This window comes from Mustela nivalis (assembly GCF_964662115.1).
Source record: "Mustela nivalis genome assembly, chromosome: 13".
Taxonomy (NCBI): Eukaryota; Metazoa; Chordata; class Mammalia; order Carnivora; family Mustelidae; genus Mustela; species Mustela nivalis.
In genome coordinates this window covers 52,977,977-52,997,950 of record NC_139032.1, presented here as the reverse complement: position 1 = coordinate 52,997,950, position 19,974 = coordinate 52,977,977, and the positions used below count along the sequence as shown (strand labels likewise).

Genomic DNA, 19,974 nt, shown 5'->3' with positions numbered 1-19,974 from the left:
GTCTTGTTGCCAAGGGGAATAGAAGGAGATAAAGCATAACTGGATGATAGGGGCAGCGAGAAGTCAGGAATTAAACAGTAATAACATGACCAAGCCATGCAGGTGGCTTCTCTCTCTGAAGGAAAGGTGACTGAAATGTAGAGGAATGCTCCAGGTCACACTTGGTTTTTTTGTTCTCACATTTTAAAACTTCCAGAAATGAAACGAGGATCTTTCCTCCTCTTCAGTTTTCTCATTTTCTTCAGTCCCCTAGGAACTGGTTTTTGGCCTAGTGGTGGAATAGTTTCTATTCTGCAATACTGATTTTACTTCCAGTATTCCTTTAGCTAATTTCTTTAGACTCCAGTTCATGCCATTTTCCTAAGTCAGTCAAAAACTAATTATTTGGGAACCGTATTAGGTATAAGAATTAGGCTAAGCTCTCAACTTGGAGTGCGGAATCAGGGCAGTGAATTCTCAAAGCAGGTTCACACAAGGCAAGTGGGAACAAGACCTGGCTTGGGGTGTGGGGGAGTGTCATATAATAGAAGACTTACACTGTAAGGTGGCTGGCATTGGAGACATACTCCAGTCTCCCAGAATACAGGCTGTGTGATCATGGATGAAGTACTATCTGAGCCCCATTTTTCATTTTGTAAAATGGGTAAAATCTTGAAGACTAATGCTGGTAACATGTACGTGGCATATTCTCAACTTTCAATATATGTTATTTGCAATATTCCTTATGGTCAAGGGAGAACTCGATTTAATGAGTCAGTAAGTGGATACAGTTACAAGTGTGTATCTCTCTAGATAAAGGGTGAAACAATATCATCTATTTGTTTTTAGTTTCTTCTTTCGACTCGTATTTTAAGAATTCTTCTTAACATTGAAAACAGTTCACCCTAAGGATTCCTTAGTACCTTCATGGAATATATTAAATTCTTTTGTGGGAAACAGTATGGTATACTGGAAGTTAATCTCCCTCTCTCTATCTCTCTCTCGGTACTGCCAGTGATGATACTTAGATTTTTAAATCCTAACTCTACTACATACTAAGCAATTTTAGTTTCCAAGTCACTTGGTACCTCCTTGCATTGTTCATTTATAAAGTAGGTATGATACTATGTACTTCACATAGTAATTGTGAAAATTACTATGTAATCAGCACATGGTAGGTACTCATAAAAATGCTAGTCTTGACTCCAACCTTGTGTTATCTGAGGAAAAAAAAAATCTTTGCCTTCTTGACAAGGTTGATATGTGGATCATATTAGAACAATGAAGCATTTGGGAAAGAGTCTGCTTGCAAGGAATAAGAACAGCCTTGCTAAATATCATCATCTAACCTTTTGTTTATGTCTTTCGAAGGAAAAGGGACCTTGATTCTTATGCTGCTTTTTAACCTTACTTATGCTTTTTTCCTAAACCTTGTTTTCAGTGCTCTAGTCATTTTATTTGACCTCTTGATTTTACAGCATAAGGACGTTTAGCAGAAGCTTGAGAGGAAATAACCTTTAATCTCAACTTTTATATCAAGAAGCTTACAGGGCGTTAGCAATCAACTTCTTCCAGCCAAACTTCGCAGTAGAGGCTGAAAGGGGGTTTCCATCCATCCAGAGATTATCTAAATCTATAGGGCTGTGGGTTTGAGCTCCAACAGATGCACAAGTGGGATAAAGCTTGAGTCACTCCAATCAGCTGTGAGAGCTTTCAAGTTTTACTTCACAAGGATAACCTCTCTAAAGAAATTTATACTTAAATTTCTGCCATGTAACCTTGATGAAGACAATTTAGCATAATTACTCTGCCAAATGGATATATTTATTTATATTTATGTTTATTTATGGAATTTTTTTCTCTTTTACAGAGTCTTTGATTTGAGGAAGGTCATCATTATTTCTACTTTGTAAAGACATTTTATAAAGATTAAAGATATTTTAGGGCATTATAAATCAAACAAGGGATCCCAGGTGATAAAAGAAAATGGTGTATAGGTTGTTTTCATTAATTAGTTCAGTTAACTATAGGTTAAGCAGGAAAACCTATTGTTTTGATCCTCATTGAGTAAGCCTTTTGTAATGCACATTTATGACTTTTCTTAGGAAGGATAATGTAGTAGTAATGACCAAGTCATCTCATTACAAAACTTGCAATGACACAAAATGATGATTCTGAACACGAATCCTCATTGTCCAGTGATTTAAGTATGTAGGAGATTGAAATAAATGTTACCTTATGCCTGAGAATATTTTGGAATTTGCTTTTTCTTTTTGATATATTCTTGAAATAAAATCCTGGTATTAGTTTGTTTCCTTGAAAAGGAAGAGGTCAAGAGAGATTCCTATTCTCATTAATTGATTTGAATGTTCTGATTTGAACACTTTGATTTGTATAAAAATATGCAGGTCATATTTTTATGTAAATTATTATCACTTTTCACTTACTGAGGCAAAGAAATATTGTCAACTCCTGAATTTCTGTAGGTAATATTGATTTAATTAATAAAATCTGAAATCTACTTTCTTTTTTTTTGTAAGATTTTATTTATTCATTTGACAGACAGAGATCACAAGTAGGCAGAGAAGCAGGCAGAGAGAGAAGAGGAAGCAGACTTCCTGCTGAGCAGAGAAGCCAGACTCGGGGCTCCATCCCAGGACCCTGAGATCATGACCTGAGTCAAAGGCAGAGGCTTTAACCCACTGAGCCCCCCAAGCACCCCTGAAATCTACTTTCTTATTGTTAGGTTGAAACTCATGCCTTTTTTACTCTTTAACATATTTGTTGCACAACATGGTGATATAGCTCCAAAAGAGAGATGATTTATCTCTCTTACCCTTCATTTTTGCATTTTGTGTTCTTGATTATCTTAATTTATTTCATCTGCTGTAATAAAATGCCACAAACTGGCTGACTTACAAAGAGAAGAAATTTATTTTTCATAGTTTTGGAGGCTGGAAGGCCCAATCCTAGTGCCAGCAGATTTGGTGTCTGGTGGGAGCCTACTTCCTCCTTGATAGCCATCTTCTCCCTTCCTGACATGGTGGAAGAAACTAGGAAGCTCAGGGCTGGGGGAGGAGGGTCTCTTTTTAAAAGGGTGCTAATCCCATTCATGAAGGCTCTACTCTAAGGAACTTATCACATCCTTAAGGATGACATGTTGATATCAGCATCTTTGGGGTCAAGATTTCAACATATGAAATTTGGGAGAATGCATATATCCAGACCATGGCATTGATCGTAAGTAGGGAGCTCAGCTGAGATATCACTGTTGGTAGGAAATGAAAGTCCCAAAACTGCACTGGAAATATTTCCTTCTTTCCAGTTGTTTCCTGCCCCTCTCCCAGACTACTCCATATTTGTAGTTCATAGCATCTCTACTCCGTTTACCTCAAACTAAATTTGTCTTTTTTTTTTCCCCCCCTAAGGTACTAAACCTGGGGAATCACACTAAAACTGAATCTCACCTGTTTTTCTACCTTGTTTCTTCATATCCATCCCTATTGGTACTACTTTGGTTCAGGCCTCCAAAATCTGTCTCATAGTCAGTTGCAACTAACTAGTTTCCCTGTCTCTGCTGTGATCTACTGAAAACGAGAATTGCATAAAACTCCTAAGTGGTTTCTTGTTCCTGTAGAATGAAGTCCAACCTCCTAAATAGAGCCTACTGTGTTCTAAATGATCTCACCCTGCCTATTTACCTTTCACATCTTTCTTACCTCAGACAAGGTAGAAAAAAGTAATTCCTTAAAGTTTTCCATGTACATCATGCTTTTTGTCTCAATATTTTTGCTAAAACTCCTGCTCTGGAAAAGTCTCCCCATACCTTTTTCCTTAGTCAGCTCCTACTTACACTTTAAGGTTGAGCTCACACATTATAAGAAGGTTTCCTTGGCATATTTTCTCTGTCATTCACAGACGCACTGCCCCTCTCCGTGCCCCTATACCGGCACAGTGCACTTTCCTATGATTTCTGAACTGGATTTTATGTCACTCATATTCCTTCACTGTGAAAGCTCCTTGTAAGAATTTATTTATCTTTCAATCTCTGGCACCTGGCGGAGTATCCGTGCAGAGTAGCTGCTGAATAAATTTGCTGAATGAATAGAAGATAGGAATGTTAATGTTCCTAGGAATCCTTCAGATGTGTTTTAGACCACATTTAATCATCAGTTAAATACACAGGCTCTAGAAAGGATTTCTGTGTGCATTAGGACATTGGGTTAGTAGCACCTACTTTCCTTTCCAATTTCAGAATCCCTGATATTCCCCATATTGGAGGTGTAGAAGCAGATAAGGGGTGAGAAGACTGGCCTTTGCTTTTAAAGGCTTCAGGGGTTTAATTACCTGAAATACTGCGTAGGGATTTTTATCATAAATCTAAACCTTTTATATTTATAGTAAATAGGATTTGTTGATTCTTAGGTAGTGTTTAGTATAATCCTGACTCATTACTGAAAAGATTAGAATAACATCCTATAAGAGTAATTATCCATTATAGTCTTGCTGAAATCCTGTCAGCCAGGTCAAGGTCATTATATCTACAGGCGTTTGTGAGTCATCTTTATATGTCTAGAACAGCGCTAGGATTTCAATTGAGTAAAATTCCAGGAACAGACTTTAGCAGAGCAAAAAGTGGGTGTAAATCTCTTTAAAGGAAGTAAATAGTTGTGTTTAGGATTCAAGTAAGATAAGACACAAAGATAAAGAGAATGGGCCACATTACGGAATGTTAAGACCGCCTGGAAGACATTTAAAATGTGATACAACAATAAAAATGTTTATAATGAAATACAAAACAAAATTGGACAAGGATATAAAATTGTACGCAACATATCAATATATATAGGATAAATGAAATAGAGTAAAACATCAACGGTGAAATCTACTTTTTGATATGCGGGGACTTACAGTAAAAGTCTTTAACATTTCTCTGTGCTTGAAACTTTTCATTGTAAGATATTGGAAAATTCATGTGTTCATGATTATTTCTGTCCAAGTATATATGAATGAAAAACTGGAAACAAATGACCTGACTGGGTATTTGCACTAAGAAAAAAAAAAAGGTATGTTCATTTTTCCTGGTTTTTATAATTTCAGAACATTGTAAAAAATAAAGGCAAAATGGCAAACTTAGGCAAAAGGCAAAAGGCAAACTTAGCTAAGTTTGGTTCGAAAATAAATCCTTGATCAGAATAAGGGAGCATGGAGACTTGGAAATTTGCTACGTGTATGACTTTGTATAGATTATTTAGTTTTAAATTCCTTTTCAAGAACCGGAGACCAGCAATACTACTAACTTACTGAGTGTGCCATTAGGACTGAATGTTTTAATGAAGGTAAAATGCATAGGATTGGGCTTAGTGCCTTTTAAATATTGGCTAATATTTTTAGGCAATTGACATTTTACAAAACAATAATTATACAAATTGCTCTCCCTGCACCCCTAGTATTGTGTTCAGTTCGTATAGGTTGTGCCCTCTAATCCTGGGAACAAGATGAACGTCTTTTCTCCGACATGAACTTCGTATTTTCTTAAAGCCTGTTAAGTATTTTGAAGAGCTCAGAAGAGAAGCTCTGAAGCCTCATCAAAGGTACCGTAGAGCCAGAGCAGCCCTTGAGGAAGTCAGAAGTAGTGTTGAGTTTTCCACAGAGCAAGCACACTTTGATCCTGCTCATTTAGAGAACAAAACAGACTTCTTTGGCCATTAGGCCATTAGCACTCCCTGGGGAGAGAACTTGATCAGGGATGAGACACTATGTAGAAACAGGGAGCACAGAGAACAAGGCATCTCTTGAGGTTCAGGGCTGATTTTTGGGCCGTCATTGATTTTTTCACCTTGAACGATGGCTCGAGTCTGTGTAAATGCAGCCCAGATCTCTCTACGCAGTTGTTTATAGCCCCAACAACTTTCAGACTTTTCATTACAGAAGGCTCATTTTCTCTTTCTGGGCTACATTTAGCACTGAGATGATAAATTGCATCACTAGGGTTGGAGGAGGTTCTAAGATTATAAATTGTAGTTGAAGTGCACGTCCTGTCCTTTCCCGAGGCCAGAGGAAAGAATATGGATGATTCCTTTCATTCATTTAATCCCTTTTTAGTAAACATGCAAAATACAATCCTGTGCTATCTTTGATGGATTATTTTGTAGGTACTCCCTAGCTATGGAATCCTGAACCACATATATATCCCTCATATGGAAATCACAAGAGTATGCCGAGGCAGGGGTGTGCCTCAAGAGTCCTGATTTGGCTGCAGGGAGCTGCAAAGCTAGGGCCTATCTTCCAGGATGAAAAAATGAGAACGGAAAATAAACTTACATGCGTCGGTTGTAGTGCTCGGTTCCATTCTGGCCATGGACTGGACTCCTGCTGGGGATGGTATGGTTGTTAGGTGGTATTGCCATTTAGAGAATTGTGCCTACCCCAATTATGCCAAACTGATAGCATACATTATAGCTGGGTTTGTACTATTAGCAGCATTGAAATGCTTCCTAGCCAAGAGATCCAAGTGAACATGATTTTTCTCCCTTTTCCTGATCATATGGCTTTCCTTAAAGACAGATATGTTGTTTCCTCCATCTCTGTACACCCGAGGTTCTACAACTGTATGTCTCTTTTTCCCTTTTATTTTGTTCTCATTTCTACTCTTTAACTTACCTGTATCTCCCTGCCCATCTATCCACTGTACTCAAGTTACTTTAATGGTATCCAACCTCACTTCTGATCTCTGCCTACTTGTGATTTCTCTCAGTCAAATAAATAAATAAATAAATAAATAAAATCTTAAGAAAAAAAAGAATTTAAACTTTGGAATCAGACAAACCTAGATTGGATGATAAGATTTGCCACTGGAAAGCACAGTGACTCTGAGAAAATGTATGTAACTATTCTAAATTTTGCTTTTTCCGTTGATAAAATGAACATGATAACAGCACCAACCTCATAGGCTTATTATGGGCAATAAGGTGCTGTAAGCAAAGAACTTAGTACATTATCTAGAACATAAAAAGTGCTAATAAATTGTCATTATCATCTTACGTCTATTAAAATTGGTGAAATTGAGTTTACAGTAGTAAGTGGAAATTCTAGGACAGAGTAATCTATGAATGCATTTTCCAGTAAATTTTAAAATCTAGGTAAATTTGATCTCCCCAGATCTACCTCTTTTATGATGGTTCTGGTTTTTTTTTTTTCTTTTTCCATATAAAGGGATATAAGCAATCAAAATACCAAAAATGTGAAGAAATGCTTCCCACCCTGAAAATGGAAGCCACTGAACTTGTATAAATTCAGATTTTTATATTGTACAGATTGGGGATATTGGGAGATCTACAAGTATGGGCTTTATTACCACCACCTGGAATTGTGAAGCCTCACCTATAAAAGACAGATGATAGTCAAGCAAGAATCATCAAGTTTAGGAGAATCTAGAGAATGCCATGCTAAAAGGAGAAACACATCTGTAAAATAAAACATTAATGTTTACTTCAGGCACACTATTTTCATTCTGGTTCTCCTCCAAGGTAAAGCTCCCTAATTCTGCCAAATTTCACTTGCATAAGTTTTTATGTTACAGTTTGGCATTGCACTGGGGGGGGGGGGTGGCTGGATAGCTAATTCTTATGATCTTCCTTTACTTTCCTAATCTTTCCAAAAGAAAATGTCCCCTTGTGCTCATTGACCTAAAAATGAAGTGCTGGTAAGTAAACAGTACCTCTTAGGGAATGCTTCACACACACATGCTATATTTTAATGGGATGCTTAGTACATCCAGGATCTGAGTCTCAGGCTATTCTCCATGGCTCTCAACCATCTTGCTCCTGAATATGCTTACGCCAAACCCCTGGGAAACCTGGGAAACCGAAGCAGCAAGAGCTATTTTAGGGGACAATTCCCTATGCTGCCACTTGGTCGTACTATATTAAACAGTTCTTCTACTTGGAATTACAGAATCCTGGAGTCATAAGGGGTTTTAGAGAACACCAAGTTCAGCATTTCCTAAACTGTTTTCCAAGGTAATGCTATTATCGTTAAGAGATGGCAGTGCGAGCAAAATAAAGGGGGGGGGGGGTCTCTGTGGCCAAACAATTTAGTTAAACATTAAAAAAAAATTATAGTTGGATCCCTGCAACTGTTACTGTGTAAAGGGGACTGCGAATCTAAAAAAAAAAAAAGGGAGGGGGCACGAAATGTATAGCATTTCCCAAATCTAACTACATGACTACATAACTTGCTTTAGTGTCCTCTGGTACACAATCATCATGCCCAATAGTTTGGGGAAATACCATCGTGATTCCACTCCTTCATTTTACAGATAAAGAAACAGTGCCACTGTCAAGACAAAAGCCTGCCCTTTTACTTGAATAAAAGTCAGAGTCCCGTCTGAAAGTATGAAAAACTCACCAGACCTGGCAGGAACACATGGACAGTTCATCTTCCTATTTGATATCATCACAGTGGGTCCTGGCAACCCTTTCTGGCTCCCAGCACCTCTTCTCCCTCTTCACCCAATGTTACCTATAGCCCCATATAGCTTATGTTGCCTCCGTGGGTACCTGATGCCAAAAACCCCTTTTGTTTCCATAGTGGAGAAGAGCAATCCAGAATTCCCATTGTCTTGTCATTGACTGCTCTGAGACCTGATTGCATTACCACTTCCCATTCGTTCATCTTGTTCCATGTGAACCGGAATATTGACACACAGATAGTGACAGAGGGTCATTTCAATTTTTAGACCTATTGATTTAATTTTCACTTACAATGAATATAGTGTTGTGTCTTTCCTTGTAGTTTGCAGCAGCGGTATTAAGATTTAGATATTAGTTGTTTTTTAGTTTTGTATTTAAATGCAAAAGTGGATCTTTACTGTGTTTAAACCTGGACATGCAGGGGTGCCTTGTTGGCTCAGTCATTAAGCTTCCGCCTTTGGCTTAGGTCATGATCCACCCCCCGCCCCCCGCCCCGCCCCGCCCTGGCCCCATTAAGCTTCCTGCTCATTGGACAGCCTGCTCTGCTTCTCCCTCTCTCACTCCCCATACTTGTATTCCCTTTCTCGCTGTCATAAGATCATGACCTGAGCCAAAATCAAGAGTCAGAAGCTTAAGGGACTGAGCCACCCAGACACTCCAATACCTGTTGTTTTTAACAAAGAAAAAAATAATAAAGAATAGTTTAGATAGCTATTGGAGAACAGGAAGAGGCAAAAGGAGGCCCTGAGGTTATACAGAGATGTGCCTACAGGAAGCAGCTCCTTAGGGATTGGGAAATCAAAGGAAGAATCAGGTTATGAGGAGCCTGGGAGAGGAACCCTGCAATTCTAAGGGCCACCCTTGGGGGTGGGGCTTAGGAGCCAGTGTTGGGATCTGAAGAGCTCTAGGGGAGAGCTATAGGCAGCTCAAGCTCAAGAATTCTCAGGAGGGAGTGCCAGCAGCCCAGTGCTGATGCCTCTGAGAGGACAGAATGAACTGGTTCTGGAAGGGCCCAAAAATCTGTAGACAGAAACTGATTTCTGCTAACACAGTGAAAGGATGATTCCCAAGACAATACTGACAGCCAATGAACATGAAGGAGTAAGTCCCTTTTCCCCTTTCTCCTACCCCTCAATCTCCCTCCAGTGCCCCCTATTATAGAACCCAAGAGGAAGTCAGCTGGCAAAGGAGAAATGTGTGCAGAGACTGAGCCCCCAAATCTCAGTGCAGAATACAGAAGCTGGTTTGGGGGCTAGAAGATAGTAGCTTACAACAGACAGAACTCTTGCCTGGACTATTGAGGGGGAAATTGGAGCAGCCCTCTTTGAAGTGAACCTATTAAGAGGACTTGAGATGTCAATATTGTTTGGTGAACCCAGCGGACTCATTTTCATATCTAGTTTTCGGGAAGAGAGACTCACTTGTGCCATCCAGTACAATTGTAATTACTGTTTTTGCAGAAATAGAAATCCGGGAAGCCGCCAGGAGAGTGAAGCAACAGAATGTGTTCTAAAGTGACTAATTTAAAATTGATCATCCTGACATGCCTCCTTAAGCTTGAGATGTTTCACACAATCAGGTTTTTAGTGTTTTCGTTAGTGTGATTTGCATAACCAAGATTTTATTTAACTTTTTTGTGGAGGGTTCTATTGTAATGAAACCAACATAGCTATTAAAGGGATAGAGTTGGGCTGATGAATAAATGTGATTTCATTGTATTCTATGTGATTGCAGTGTAATTTTTTGCAATAAATTTGACTTCTAAGGTGTGTGTGTGTGAGAGAAAGAGAGACAGAAAGAGAGAGAGTGAGAGATAAAGTTAAGAATAACAACCATTAAAACTGCTAAATTTTTGCAATAGAGCATACCTGGGAAATTTATGAATGAGGTTTCAGTTTGCAAAATAGTCAAGGCTAGTATATGAATATATACGTAATGATTATGTACATGAAATTATATATTTTTCATAATAATTAAAGTGATTAAAGGCAATGAATAAAAATGTTTAAAAATCATATGATGGGGACGCCTGGGTGGCTCAGTTGGTTAAGCAGCTGCCTTTGGCTCAGGTCATGATCCCAGCGTCCTGGGATCGAGTCCCACATCGGACTCCTTGCTCCGCAGGGAGCCTGCTTCTCCCTCTGACTCTGCCTTCCACTCTGTCCACCTGTGCTCGCTCTCACTCTCTCTCTCTTACAAATAAATAAATAAAATCTTTAAAAAAAAAATCATATGATGGTTTTATGTAGAAGGACAGCTACAAGCATCCTAAGGAAAAAAACGGTCTAATATTCTATTTATTTTTCTTCCTCTGACATACTTGCTACAACTTGTTGGCTCTCAGACTCTCTTTCATCTACCTACTGTATACTGATAATTAGATCATTGATTTTGAAACAGATGACAGAAAACGCTCATTTGATATGGAAATTGTCTTATACCCTTATTATTATTTTCTAGTATCTATTTTAAAGTGACCATTGACTTACAAAAACAAATAAAATGAAATTCATTATCTGAAAATACAAGCAATAGTGTCACCAGGGATGGGTACATCAGGTGGGATTGTGGCTCTGCGGTCTGGAAATACTATGTGTGGTGTGTGTGTGTGCGTGCATGTGTGTGTGTGTGTGTGTGTGTGTGTGTGTGTGTGTGTTGAGAATCAGAGCAAAAGCAGTCGGATGGAAACTAACATGAGGAATTTGAAATGAGTACTGTTGGAAGGAGTTAAATTTTCTTCTATGTTCCCAAGAGTTTTTGTTTCATTTCACTTAGGGAATCTGTTGGAGATGGTTTCAAGATGTAGAAGTCTCATATGTGAAGTATCCCAAATGAAGTTGGAAAATCCATGCTGAAATCGCTTCATGTTCTGGTAAGATGCAGTGATTCTTAATATGTTGGCCTTTGGAGAATGTGATGAGGAATGTGCTTGTGTGTGTGTGTGTGTGTGTGTGTGTGTGTGATGTGTAAATAAAAAATTATGAAAAAAAATGATGAAGGTTTATTACCCTAGTGCACAAGTTTGAGATTCAAAAACAACTCCTTCTCTCTCTCTCTCTCTCTCTCTCTTTTTTTTTTTTTTTGTATTATTTTGCATGCAATAATCCTTCTCTGGCTCCTTAGAGGAATGGGATACAATATGAAACTCAAATTTGTTATTATTAATTTCTCACTTTGTAAACATGCTGTATTTACATTAGTCAATATGTCAACACGACAGCCCCAGGAATAGGTACTATTGCCCTCATAGTACAGATGTGGAAGATGGAAGTACAGAGAAAGTAAAACCTTGTTCCAGGTCATGCTGCTAGTAAATGGCACAAGAGTTACTTTCTCCTGCCATGCTGCCCCTAGCCTCTGTTAGGTGAGGAGCCAAAGAAGTAATGTAGGTTGAGGAAAAGACCTTCAAGTTTTAAAATGTAATTTAAGAAAGAGTTGTAATTGCCTTCCATCAGAAAACCAAGGTGACGGAATTTCCTTTGTATTTTTACTACTCTTGAAAAGTGAAAGATTTCTGTAAGTTGTTGAGTAGTTATATCGATGATGGTGTTTCAAAGAAATTGAAAGTTACAGAAAAACTGACACAGGAAAATGTGTGCTGTAATTTTCCCATTCACCTTTGCTGTAAAATGAGAATTTGTGGCAGGCTTCCCCTATACAAATACCCTGTCGTGGCTGATGACATAGTTTAATGGAACTAGTACTAATTCTTTCTTTATACCTAACTGGCCTACCACTTGAATAACTTGAGTCTCATTTCCCCATTTTTTACTTCTATCATGAGGTTGTTGTAAGAGTCCATGGAAATAAGACATAATATACGGAAAGCACCTACAATTCTACCTGGCACAGGATGTATATTCAATAAATAGAAGCCTTATCAAAGACCTATGCATAAAGATTTGTAATTAAAGGAACGTTTACCTGAAATATTCTCTCCATTCAACATTACGTTAATTTAGGCTCAAGCGTATTTTATTTGTGTAGAAGGCATTTATTTGGGGCAGTTGCAGATTGCTGATTGAAAACTTAAGAATTCCAGTACAATTAAATGCATTCACTTATCAATGGCAGAATGCATGCTCTTGTGTTCTAGAGCCTCAAAAGAACCATTAGACTTAGTTGACCTAACTATCCTACCTGAACATTTTCAAACACATTTCCTCTGGTGATTGCAAACCAGTTAAGCACTGTGTTCCTGTGAGTCAGATTTGCTTGGGTTATTCAACAGTGACTGACACCCTGGGAGGCTGTAAAGCATTCTCTGTGTGGCCTTCTTGCTTCCTGAGTCTTGCTTCTCTATTGGTAATAATCAGCAGCATTTCAGTGGGAGCAGATACCATGCCTGCAGTTGAAGATTACATTTTAACTCTGTGTTGTGAAATGGGGGGGCGGGGGGCGGGGGAGCCAATTTTCAATGTGAGCTTCTGAGAAGCAGCCTTCAGCTATCCTCAAGTCCCAATGTGTTTTCACTTTTTGATGGTGCAGTGAAAGCCTGTGAACTTAAAGAATGCAATGAAGATATGAGGCCAGAGTCTCCAGCATAAATAGACAAAGGCTCCCCCCACAGCACCGTGGGAAGGGAATGTAGGCCAGTCTTAAACTATTTCCCATTAGTCTGCATCCTGAAAACACCTGCAAAATTGCCCATGTCCCTCCTACGCGGCATTACTTCTCCATTCAGGAGTTTTGCATTTGGACGGAAGCTCCCAAACAAACAATCCCAAGTTTCACCTTACATCCAGTTTTGACTGGGGTTAAAAGGTTTTTGTTGTTTCTTAGGGACAGTATTTTTGTTACATATGGCCTCATTTCCCTGTGCTTTTGCTCTGAAATAACCCTATATTTGCTTCATGTCTTACTCACTCTAAGATAGTGAGTTATTATCCTCTTTTAACCTCAGTATTCCCATCGTAATGTGGGGATCGTAACAGTTACACTGCAGACATTTAAGGATCTCAGAGAATATGTGTATGTCACCCACTGCTTGGAACATCACTGATGAGCTTACATGGTAGTGAGATATGTAGGTTTATTCACTAGTATTCTATTCACTAATTATCAGGCTAAGGAAAACAAGACTTTTACCTTAGGTTTGTTCATAAGCCTTTTTATATTTACATTTCTAGGCCATTTGTTCTCAAGCTCTAAAGTGTTTACAATAACCTGGAGAGCTTATTAAATAAGTAAGGAACAGGAGGTTGTTTTCAGGATCTTACTTCCATAGAACACGATGGGGTTGGGTCCTAACACCCACATTTTGCCGTTAACTGAGGCTTAGTATTTTTCTTTCTTGAAGCTTTAAGTTTCACACATTCTAATTCTGAAGTATTATTGTTGTAGGTCAAATTGAACAACTTCAGGAACAGTTACAACAGTAACTGAGAAACAGTTGAGCTTCAGAAATGATTCTCTAGGGTACCTGCGCGGCTCAGTGGGTTAAGCCTCTGCCTTTGGCTCAGGTCATGATCCCAGGGTCCTGGAATCGAGCCCCACATCAGGCTCTGTGCTTGGTGGGGAGCCTGCTTCTGCCTCTCTGTCTGCCTGCCTCTCTGCCTACTTGTGATCTCTCTTTCTCTCTCTGTCTCTGTCAAATAAATAAATAAATAAAATCATAAAAAGAAAGAAAGAAAGAAAGAAATGATTCTGCACTTAATTTGCAAGTAGGGTGGATTCCATGAACATATAAGTTGATGGAACAAATAAGGGTTACATACATAAAGCTTAAAAAATGTAGGGTTAAATACATAAAATATTGTCTTAGTTCATAACAGCTGGGGTTCTGATTTGGCGGATACTTACTGGAAACCTTCTAATAACCAGTGGATTTCATAATGCATTCATTTATCAAATCTTAATTCTGGTCCTTCTCAGTAGTTAATATCTTCCTTCTGCAGATTAATAAAAAGAGGGTTATAGAAGTTACTGTCACATCAAGTTCTGAAGTTAGGAAATGATAGGGCCAGGTCTCAATCTTGGCACCATGTCAGTGTGCAACTACAACAGCTGCTTCGTAATCCTAGGATAATTCAATTTTTCAGTCATGAGAGGTTTTGTTTTATGGCAGCCAACAACATAAGCACATATGGGAACAATCAGCCTGCATTTGTTTTGTGTAAGCTTCCTAACACTTAATTCACCCTCACCTGCTGAGTCAGACTTTGAAAGGCATCAGCGGAGTGGGCTTATTTCATCTGCTCTGTAAGCTACTCAGAAATTCTCTGAAAAAAATGTCACCTATCTTCTGCAAATTCTTGTTGTTTTTCACCAATGTGCTTGTTGATTTTCATTAATTCTGCCGAGTGTTTGAATATCCTTTCTCCATTCAAATGACTATGAGAGATCCTCCCCCTCCCCCCCAGTTCAATAGCTGGGCATATAATGTCCCTATGAATGATGTTTCTGGTCTCCTTTGTACCTAGGTTTGGCTGTTTGTGTCTATGTTCTAGCCAATGTAATACGAAGTACAATAGTATCTTCTATTTCTTGGTCATATCCTTATGGGGTGGATATGCATCTTCTTTCTTCCTCTGGTAACTTGGAAATTGAATGTGGAATGGGATATTCTGCTGAAATCTTGTATCTTACAGACCAGGACAACTATCTGAAGGTGGTAGAACAACAAAGAAGGAGATGGGCTTCCTGGCTTAATTTATAGAGCGGAACGGTCCAGGATTGTTTCGACACTGAATGATGTGAAAGATAAATAAGCTTCACTTGTTTAGCCATTGCCCTCGAGCCATTATACACGGTGGGACATGCGTCCTAAGGAATCGATGCGTGCTTCTGCAAATGTGTTACCCACTGAATGCCCGGCATACTGTGACTCCTTTGGGAAGTCAATCATAGCCTGCAAAGAAGCAGAGGACCCTAAATGAAGAACACTGTTGTAGTTAGCCACATATTGTGTACCTAGATTTTGAACCATCTCACCTCGCCCATTTTATTCTGTTCTGACCACCTGCCTCCAGCCCTGTTTTTCTTTCCGTTGATCCTCTTCTAGGACGATACATAAATGTGATACTTTTTAAACTCTCCTTGCTATGGCATCTCTCTTTCATGCATTCACGGTGTGAAGAAGGCAGGTGTGAGACCATAAGAATAATGAATCCTGAGCAGACCTTCAGGTCCTGGTCCTGCTTAGAAACATTCGGAGTAAACTTTTTAAAAAACACGTCAGGCTACCCAAATAAAACTTAGCTACAGACTACATGAAGAGGACTTCCTAGATTTCTGACACATAGTTAACAGTGTCCAAATGCACACAACCTATAAGATTTTCTTCATCGTCCCTTGCCTTTCACCTAACACCTCCTCCGGTCTATCCTCATTTGCATGCAGGACAAAACTAAATTTTATTTTATCACATTTAGTATGTCTCTTTGGATCTTTTCTAAAGAACACTTTAAATCTATAGTTACTTTCCTAGTAGCCAAAGAATGCCTCTGTGTCTTATGGATGCAGTGTTCTTCTAGCTCCATAATCTAGCCTTGAGTTATTAATTCAGTTACAGTTTTGCTACAGAGAATGCTCCCTACATGCTCCCTACAAGGATTGTTTGTTTTGACACTCAAGGACCCTGCCTGAGACCCCTTGGATCTTTATCTTGCCCCCTTTCTTTTTTTAGTAACATATAATGTGTTATTAGCCCCAGGAGTACAGGTCTGTGAATCACCAGGTTTACACATTCCCCCCACCCCTTTTCAAAAGATTTTATTTATTTCCAGAGAAAGAGTAAGAGAGAGAGGGAGTGAAAGTACAAGGAGAGGGAGCTGCGGGCAGAGGGAGAAGCAGGTTCCCCGCTGAGCAAGGAGGATGCCAGATGTGAGGCTTGATCCCAGGACCCTGGGACCATGACCTGGGTTGAAGGCAGACCTTTAACTGCCTAAGCCACTCAGGTGCCCCTATCTTGCCCCTTAGTACTAGAGTTTGTGTGCCTTCTGACTAGCAGAGTGCATGCTTAGTATATGCCTCATACTTAAAATATCCAGTATTTTATAATTCTCTTTATCACTCCCTTGATGCTGCTTCTGTTTTTGAACATACTTGCTAGTACTTTCAACTCCATGCTCTACATACTGTATCTCATTTAATTCCCCTAAACTGCTGAAGTGTAGGTATAATGACTGTACTCTAGTAACTCACTTGGCAAACATTTTCTTAGCTCTTGTGTCATGCATTGTGTTTCAGGCAAAGGAAAGGAGAAGCCAGTTGCTCCCTTTCTGAGAGGGAAGATTAACAAAATAAGTTCAAACAAACAAAAAAATAAACAAAACACACACACACACACACACACACACACACACACACGACAACATCTTTTAAGTGTAACATTATACAACTTAAGCCTTAGGCAAACTACCTTTTAAGTGTCATAGTATAAAACTTAAGTCTTAGGGGTTAGAGAGCTGGAGAGAAGATTGCTCAGTTTTATTGGAAGAGGAAGAAGGGGCTAAGATCAAAAAATATTTCACGGACATTCTACTTCATTTGAATGTGGAAATATGAGGAGACAGTCTCAGACAGATTAAATGATGTTTTCCATCATGGCACAGCTAGTTAATGGCAGAAGAGGGGCAAGAACCCTTCTCCAGGTACTTCTGAAGTCCTAGCCGGGGCAGTTAGCATTCTTGCTGCAGAGTTCTCTGGGTTTGGCTATTTTTGTAATTGAATGCTATCCGCAAGTCGGTACTCTGCCCCCACCCCCTCATCACTCTTCCCCTTGCTTCTCATGCTTGCTTCTCAGTTATAGTCATACTCTAACTTAGGTGGCAGAGATGATATACAAATTCAGATGTTTTGCAAGGAAACAACTTCCAAATCTTGAGCTTCCATATGGACTCTTTCCTAAAAGTGGTCCAAATGAGATTCCACGTATGGAATGCCAGTCCTGCTTCCCACCTCCCCTTCACAAATGCTCCTCTTTCACTTTGCAAAACAAAGGCAAGCTTCTAGCTCTTGGCCTTACTTCCAGGGGTAGGCCATCCTGGGAGGAAACATCTCAAAGATAATCAACCAGGGGAAGATCCAAGAATAAAGGAGAGCCCCCAGAGGGACAGTTCCAGGAAAGCAAAGTAAGGGGTTCCGGAAACAAAGGAAGGAACATCTGATTTCATTCAGGTGGAAAATCCGTGTTGTGCTATTGTCCTAACCTACAGGTCGTCTACCACTTGATCAGCCTTCTGTTTACCCACTGTACCTTCTTTCAGATTCCCTCTTAAGGATGGAAGCTTCAAATAGCTATATACTCAAGGTTTTACAGATTTAAAGAATATATATTTATAGCGTGTGTCAAGTATGTAATAACCCCCAAATTACATGCTCTGCAGGCATATAAACATATGATAAATTTGTGTTTGATGTCAACTTTCAAATGTGTGTGTGTGTGCGGTGTGTGTGTGTGTGTGTGTTTTCCAAGTTATTTCAAAGAAAAATATAGTTGAAGACCTCCTCCCAAGTGTGGTTGCTTTACTGCGGAGCTGCTGAGGGAGGGTACGAGGAGACATATGCCCAGGTCTCCATCACTTCCTACCTCCAAGCATTTTTGCCTTTATTCTTGATGTTATTGGATAATTTGCCTTTGGGATAATTCAAACGTGAATAGCAACCCTTAGAAGATAAATATTACCCAAGTATTTTATAATGCTATTATTCTGTTGCTGATTTGCCGTAATTTTTTCATTGAACAAATTAATACGTAATTCATAGGCCACTTATTTTATCTGAGTTTAAAAACACTGATGCATATAAGAAGTTTTGAGACATATGTATCAAATGAGTGAATAAAGGAATCCTACTGTAAAAAGCAATATGATAAGAGGTTTAGATCTTTTTTGAGAACGTGAGAGTAATTATACTATTCTATGTGTAAGCATTTGTCTAATTTTGAAGATTTACTTTCTGATTTAGTGAGCTTACTTTATCTTGGCTGGGCTTATCACACAGTATTAGATGATTTAATTGCGTCGTATCGTTATCGTGTCCATGCCAAGGAGGCACTTGTGGTATTGTCATCATATGTCGCTCCAAGCTGTATCACACAATCGCTGAGAAAGGAGTAAGAGGAGAGCCTGTTTCTTCTCAGTTTTGAGGAATGACAGTAAAATTGTAATTGCAGCATAATTAAATCTGTATATCTAAATGCTGATAAATACCCCGCTGTCTGAGAATTCAAAAGAAGTGTCAGGACTCTCAGCCCTCTCTGGCACTGGTCACAGTCTCTAAGATTTTTTTTTTTAATAGCTTTTGCAGCTAATGACTAGCTTGAAAACTTTCAAGAGGATTTTGCCACTTTATATCCCATATTAAACTCCATTACTGAATCAGCTTATTTCCCTTCAGCAGTATTTTTTTCTTTCACTTTCTTTTCTCCTCCTACCCTCCCCTTCTCTCTCTTTTTTGTGGGGAGGAAGAGTGGCGTTAATTTGGGGTGAAGAGGTAAATATGAGTGTTCCTTTTAGGATGCATTAGTCAATTTTCTTCTTTTCAGGGGCATTTAAAGCAGGAAGTGCATAAATAAAATTAATTGCATAACTCTGTAGACACCTGTCAAAACCTTGACATGTGCAGTCCCTATAATTGGCATTGTATATTCAAAGTAAGTTTTGCAAACAGCAGGAGCAGGAGCTGCATGAGAGCTGCCTGTTAAATAGGGGTAATCAGCAGTAAATGGAGGGTCTGTCAGCAATCCTTCATAGTTATAGCAGCCCCTAGCCAGAGTCTTACAAATCCGCCTTCCTCATTCTGATTTCTTGCACATGTACATACACAAAGTCTTCGGGCCTGTTTTATGATTTCATTAGCCACTGCAGTCTTGTTAAATGTCATGGCATATATCCAAAATAAAACAACTGTTAGATAAGATAATGCTAGCTTCAATGACAAACAAACCCCAAGATTTGTAATAGTTGAAGCACCAGAAAAATTTATTTCTTTGTCATTTAAAATCAAAATTAAGGTGGCTGGTACATGGTCAACTATTGCTTAAATAAATAGTCAAAGATCTGGTCCCCTTGCATTTCATGGCTTGCTGTTTTAAAAATGTGACTTTTGAGATCATCCTGTTTCATTTCATTTAGCTGGTAGAGGGGGAAATGATAAAGAAAACACGTAGGGGTTTTTGTGCACCAGGCTCAGAAGTGGTAGACCACACTTTCACTGTCTTTCATTGGCCAGAACTCACCAGTACAGTGGAGGCTAGGAAAAGTAGCCTACTTTTGTGATCGGGAAGGACAAATTATACTGGGCAAATAGCTAACCAGGATCATGTAAAACTTTGAAACTGCAGTCATCAGTAACTGTATAGAGCGGAAGAAGATGACCAAAAGTATAGGCAGACACAGGGAATGGAGAAATTATAAAACATAACATAGTACTTCACTAATGATTTTTATAATTCTATTGATCTACTCATGCAGAGTGAAGAATGTTTTGCAGCTATCGACAACTGAAGCAGTCACAAACAATGCGGGGTCCCATTAATACAGCTTAATTCTTACAAAGACTAAAGGAGAAGTTGTGT

At 39.0% G+C, this 19,974-nt stretch overlaps 1 long non-coding RNA gene across 1 annotated transcript in view; it reads left to right on the top strand.

The window, feature by feature from the left end:
• Window positions 1-19,974, top strand: part of LOC309846004 — an 853,728-nt gene that overhangs the window by 203,818 nt on the left and 629,936 nt on the right. The window contains exon 2 of the long non-coding RNA XR_014301672.1: window positions 11,229-11,325. This is a non-coding gene — a long non-coding RNA (uncharacterized lncRNA). The remainder of the gene's footprint in view (window positions 1-11,228; window positions 11,326-19,974) is intronic.